The sequence below is a fragment of the Gekko japonicus genome, unplaced genomic scaffold (assembly GCF_001447785.1).
Source record: "Gekko japonicus isolate JY-2015 unplaced genomic scaffold, Gekko_japonicus_V1.1 scaffold526, whole genome shotgun sequence".
Classification (NCBI taxonomy): Eukaryota; Metazoa; Chordata; class Lepidosauria; order Squamata; family Gekkonidae; genus Gekko; species Gekko japonicus.
This window is the reverse complement of record NW_015161966.1, coordinates 160,268-167,172: the sequence shown is the minus strand read 5'-3', so window position 1 is coordinate 167,172 and position 6,905 is coordinate 160,268.

Here is a 6,905-nt window from a genome sequence, read left to right as displayed (position 1 = left end):
TCTTGGCTGCAAGGAAACACTCACCTGGTAGACTACAGAAAGTACCAGGGTGGACTGGAATGATAAAATTACAGTTGATCTCCAGGTGACTGAGATCAGTTCATCTGGAGAAAACGGCTGCTTTGGAGGAAGAAGAAGAAGCCAAGCTAAGGAGGGTTGCAGGAGTTGTCTGGCTTGGACCCAGGCAGTGACAAAGATGGATAGAAGTTCACCTACTGCCACCTTCTATGGGCCATATCCAAGCTCGGCAACTCCACAACACTGATCAGCTCCCTCCTAGCAGTGTTCTAGGGCAGTGGGCAGCCCATTATGAACTTCGCTGAGAAGTTAAAGAGCTAATCTGCTCCTGATAAACATCAATCCAGGTGACCTTTAGTCGGCCAATCTGCCATAGACAACCAATGGAAGTGAAAGATAGGCCGACCACTGAAATCCCCTAATAACCTTTGAGGACTCCTTTGGAAGTCCATGCAGAAATTACCGAATGATCTTCTTCGGAGTGTAGGCTGGAGTAGGAAAATTATTCATTGGGCGCCATCTGACCCCACCGCTCTAAGCCCCCCCCCCCGTTACCGATCTCCATCCCATAAATGAATCTAACAGTCAAAAGGAAATACGAACTCAGCCATGGAAACGCCTTTGCAGTACAAATGCCTGGAGGCTTAATAAGCTTCTCCTCTCTCTGATTCCAAAAGGACATTAACTCTATGAGCACACAACACAATTCAATATCAAAAGATTGTCCTTTTTTTTAAAAAAAAAAAGTGGTTTTTCACTCCCCAAGACAAGGCAGTAGCTCTGAAATTCATCCATGGCACACGAGACTGCCTCTGTCATAAATGGAACCCGAGACACAATCCATTTTGTGCCTGGGAAATTGTACTTCAAACTGTGGGACATCTCATCAATCACAACGACAAAAGATCATACCCCAGTGGTATCTATTCCAGAGCTCTGATGCCATCAATTGGATAACTGACCTACATTTGGGCATCTAAGGTTGCTGGGCTTTCTTTCCAAAAGAAATAACCACGCGATAGAAGACGCATGTAGTTTTTGATGTATTTATTGTGACAAAACCCCACGAAGGCCAGGCAGAGTCATTATCTTTGTTTCACAAGTGAGGAACTGATACCCAGAGAAATTAAGCGACTAGTCCAAAGCTTACTCACTCAGTAAAGGAAAGGGGGTAGAGTTAAGTGTTGCCAGCTCCAGGTTGGGAAATACCTCGAGATTTTGGTGGTGGAACCTGAGGAGGGCGGGGTTTGGGGAGGGGAGGGACTTCAGTCAGGGCTTTTTTTGTAGAAAAAGCCCAGCAGGAACTCATTAGCATAATTGGCCACACCCAACAGCAGAAACGTATTATCTTATTAGGCCACACCCCTGACAGCACAGGTCATTAGTATATGAGGCCACATCCCCATGTTACCAGAAGTGTGGTCATCCAGCCACACCCACCTTTTGCTTCTTATTCTGTTTACCTTGTTTGTTGTCAAAACCCAGGGCTTTTTTTGTAGCAGGAACTCCTTTGCATGTTAGGCCACACACCCCTAATGTAGCCAATCCTAATGGGTTTCTGCTGTTGGGTGTGGCCTATTATGGTAATGAGTTCCTGCTGGGCGTGGCCAACTCAGGAGCCAGCCGGAACTCCGTTCCTGTGCGTTCCTGCCCAAAAATAGCCCTGACTTCAGTGCAGTATAATGCCATAGAGTCCATCTTCCTAAGCGGCCATTTTCTCCAGGGGGAACTGATCTCTGTCACCTGGAGATCAATTGTAACCCCAGGAGGTCTCCAGCCACCACCTGGAGGGTGGCAATCCTAGGCAGAGTCCGTCCCTTTCATCTGATCAAGCGAGAAACCCCCTTTCTCACTTCAAGGCCTCAACAACAGATGGAAAACCTGGGAAGCAGAACTTCATGATAAGCATTCCCCCGAACTACCATAACTGAGGAGGGATTGCTAATTCCCTAGCTAGGAATTCCATTCTAATTAATACTTCTTTTCACTTTTGTAGAGTCATGGACTCCTGAAGTCAGAAGTTACCAGCTGATTCACACACACAAACCCCATTCAATACAGGAAATCCAAACCTAGAACATCCACACCAGATGGTTCTCTTGACTCTGCTTGAAGGCCACTGATGAAGGACAAGCATTCCATTATCTTACAATTAGAAAGTGTCTCCTAATCCCTACTCCTGGGGTGTCAAACATAAGGCCCGGGGGCCAGAACTGGCCCATTCAAAGGCTCTTATGCAGCCCGTGAACAACTGGTGCAAGAGAGGGAGTGCTGGGGGGGGGTGAGCAGAGCCACTCCATTGTGGCTTCAGCACTGTAGAACAACCTCATCTGCAGCAGTCAAGCAGTGTGGGAAAGTCTTCCCAGTGCTGCACTGCTAACTATTCAGTCCGCCATGTGGGTTTCCCTCTGCACCCCCCTTCCAGCACATGGGGCCTTGCAGTGAGGATACACCAACTCAGAGCTTAACAGCTGCTGTCCTTTAAAAACTGTATAAAGTCACTAGTACCTGGAATTATGTTTATGGAAGACATGACCCCGCCCAACAAAGTGATATTTATGTCAGCGCCGGCCCTCGTAACAAATGAGTTTGACACCTTGGTTTTACCCTATAAATTTACACACACCCAAATTAAGCCCATTAGATATAGTCTTGACACCTGTTGTACCAGGGAATAAGTCTTTCCCCTCTTCCATCCAAAAAGCCCTTCACAGATTTGGACATAAAATCACATCACCCCTCCCATCTTCTCTTCTCCAGACTAAACCTAACCTAGTTCTTATAATCTGTCCTCACAGGATTTGTTTTCCAGACCTCCAACAAGCTCCACTTGCCCTCCACCAGTCGTCTAAGCTGCAGTGCCTAGAACTGCACGCATTGCTTCAGGTGAGGGCTACAACCACATATATAGCCACATGTTCTAAAACAGGGGTGTCAATCATGTGGCCCGGGGGCCGAATCAGGTCCCTGGAGGGCTTCCATCAGGCCCGCAGTGGAACTGGCCATCTCCTGTTTCCAGTTCTGCTGCTGCTGCTGCTGCATCACAGCTTGCTTTGCCAGACTCTCTTAATCACTCAGCCATTTCATGTTTTAACCCGGGCCCTAGACTCACAACTCTGAGCATGAGATTTCTGTGGTGAATGTCAATAAATCAAAAGTAGGTTTGCAGCTTACAGAGCTAATGTTTTAAGCACGCTTTTATTTGAAGTAAAAAAAATATCTTTGTGTCTGTGTCCTTTATAAAGTTTATATCTCCGCTACCTGGCATTACATTTTATGACACACATGGCCCGGCCCAACAAGGTCCCATTTATGTCAGATCCGGCCCTCATAACAAATGAGTTTGACACCCCTGTTCTAAAAGATACTGGCCATGATGAATGGTCCAGAATTTTCATCGACGAGGCCGGAGCTGAAAGTGGTAGTTTATTCCAGCATCCTAAAACAGTGGTACCTAAAAAAACATATTTTCGAGCCCAAAATTAAAGAGCATTTGTTGACAGCTTTACCGTCTGGTTGGACAACTGGGCACTGTGATTATATGATTCAGCCGTCAGATCAGCAGTGAACCCAAAAAAGTACCTTCATATCAACGAGATTGCAGAAGCCAGATAAGAAGAACATTTGCCGATAACTTATAAGCAACATATGGTTAGAAAGAGCGCTGGTCTAGGTACATACAGTCAGCACCTGAATGGGAGACCTGCTGAGAACCCTATGCAACTTGTCCTCCGTTCCAAGATGGAAGAAAAGCAGGATATTAAAAATGTAATGAATAAAACACATTTATGTGTCTATAATAGATAACACCTACTGAACTTTCTGCTGCAGCGCCGCATGGCAGATTCATGGCTTGGAAGAGCGCGTGTGCCTCTTTCTACTTGAATTCATTTATCCATTCAGCACATTCAAGTAATAAGGTTCTCCTTCCTAGGGGTTTGGAGGTGGGGGGGGGGGGTTTGACATTATTTCAAGGAGGAACAAGTACTCCCCACCTGCAGAAAAACAGCATGGCAGGGAGAAACCAAAGTGAGCCCTCCCCCCCAGATATTCTCTTTTCTTTCTGCAGGGATTCCCCACCACGGGAGTGAATTCAAACATGCCACCTCGCCCCACTCACCCCGCTCAGCAGCCAGGCGTGGTACACTCCGTGCTTCACCTCTTGATTCTGTTGACTGTATAAACATGGCCCTACATAGCCCATGCACGGGTGTAGCATCAATACCATTCAGCAGTCCCCTTGTACTACCAATTTCACATTGTGCACCAACCATATGGAACCTGAGGAAGAGGCTGTTTCTGCTAGTGAAGACTGCATGGGTCAGAAGCCTGAAGCCCTTTCCTCACAGTGTCCGGAGCTATGCGGAACAAGGGAGAGGTTTCTAAAAGGTTCGTTCCCATGTGAATCTGTGACGGAGACTTAAGAACATAAGAAGAGTCCGGCTAGATCAGACCAGTGGTCCATCCACTCCAGCATCCTGTCTCACACAGTGGCCTCAACCAGTTCCTCTGGATGGCCAGCAACAGGGCATCGAGGCTGAGGCCTTCCCCTGATGTTGCCTCCTGGCTCTGGGGTTCAAAGGCTTTGTGCCTCTGAATGTGGACATTCCCCTCAGTCACCACGGCTAGTAGCCATTGACAGACCTATCCTCCATGAATCTATCTAGTAAAGGTAAAGGTTCCCTTGCTCAAAAGCCAGTCGAATCCGACTCTAGGGTTGCGGTGCTCATTTCCGTTTCAAAGCCGAAGAGCCAGCGCTGTCCGAAGACGTTTCCGTGGTCATGTGGCCGGCATGACTAAACACCAAGGCGCACGGAGCGCTATCTAACCCCCTTTTAAAGCTGTCTATTTCTGTGGCCATCACTATCTCCTGTGGCAGCCAATTCCACCTTTTAATCACTCTCTCTGTCAAGTTGTATTTACTTTTATCTGTCCTGAACCTACTGCCCACCAGTTCCACTGGATGCCATTGAGTTCTACTATTTTGGGAGACGGAGAAAATGAGGCTGCACCACAGATTTATACAGGGGCATTACAATACCAGTTGTTTGTAGTCTCAATCCCTCTCCTAATAATCCCTAACATAGAGTTTGCCTTTTTCACCACTGCAGCACACTGGGTCGACACATATACTTTGTCCCACCCTCTGTTGCTGTGCATACCAGCCCCTCCTCCTAAGACCTCCATTCCCTTTTGTTCTGGAGTTGTACTCCAACAGAATGTTTTCTAGCTGGAAGACAAAGTTTTTGGAAGTTCTGAAGACATGTCAAACCTGGGTATGCCCCCACACCCTGAAAACAAATATAAATTTCAGGACCTTTTTTAAAAAAAGTGTGCAATACTTCAGCAAATGTATGCTTGTTTGACATTTGAAGCAGAGTATTTATACTAAATACTAAATATTGGAGCTGCGGTGGCTCAAGTGATTAAGACTCTGAGCCGCAGGCTGTGGAAGGTCGGTAGTTCAGCGGTTCGAGACCCGAGTTGCAGCATAACGGAGTGAGCTCCTGTCTCTAGTTCCAGCTCCTGCCAACCTAGCAGTTCGAAAGCAAGAAATTGCAAGTAGATAAATAGGTACCACTTCGGTGGGAAGGTAACAGCGTTCCGTGCGCCTTGGTGTTTAGTCATGCCGGCCACATGACCACGGAAACGTCTTCGGACAGCGCTGGCTCTTCAGCTTTGAAACGGAGATGAGCACCGCAACCCTAGAGTCGGATTCGACTGGCTTTCGAGCAAGGGAACCTTTACCTTTACCTTTTTATTTATACTAAAAAAAATAGCATCTAGGGCCTCTAATGCCTTCTTTTTAAACAAGCAAAATTGTAAATATAACCAAATATTAAAGAAGGAGCTCTGCAAACTGCTGAACACTAATTTACCTTAACACATATATTTTGGTTATCTCAGAGGTGGCCGGGGGGGGGCCGGGGGGGGGGGGAGCGAACAAAAGGAAATGTATGATTTGGACGGAAAGAACCTTATACAGTCACAGGCCCATTCTGCATCTAGCCTTCACTCCGCTGTTTTACCAAACCCGTGTTGGAACAGAGATTTCCCGTCTACATTGCATGCCACTTTCACTTGATTGTTGGATTTTATGGTAGCCTCCACACGGCATGCCGTTTCCACTTCGTTTGATCGCTTGGTTTTATGGTACCATCTGCATAGATCTCTGGCCGTTCTATGGCCATCCAGGGGTGACCCTGCAGTCGGTAGGGCATCGGCCCCGGGGTTATTTGAATGTGGTTTGGAGCCACACCTCTTTCTGTTCCAGTGTGGGTTTGGTAAAACAACGGAGCGAATGCTAGATGCAGAATGGGCCCCAGTGGCCTGGATCCAGAGCAGCGTATCTGTCGGGTAAGGCACCTCTGCTTGTGGAAGAGCAACTTTCTCATACACACGCCAATCGGCTGCCCCCAGGGGGCACTATGGACTTCAGACAGAGGGGGGGGGGATGAAAAGGTTTAGCTCAGCAGGTGGAAGCCCTTGAACCTGCAAAAAACGGTACTCTGGATCCAAGCCAACAGGACTAGAAGCATGCTAGTCAAAGTTCTCTCAGGACTCCCTCAGTCCCACCTGCCTCACGAGGCACCTGTTCTGGGGAGAGGAAGGGAAGGTGAATTGTAAGCTGCTTTGGGACTCCTTAACGTAGAGACCTGATCCAGATAACCCAGGCTAGCCCGCTCTTGTCACATCTCAGAAGCTAAGCAGGGTCGGCCATGGCAAGTATCTGTATGGGAGACCTCCAAGGGATATCAGAGTTGTGCGTGGAGGCAGGCAATGGCAAACCAATACTGAAGGTCTCTTGCCATGAAAGCCCTGCGGGGTCTCCGAACGTCAACCGCGACTTGATGGACAAAAAAATGCAGGGGGGGAGGGAAAGAAGA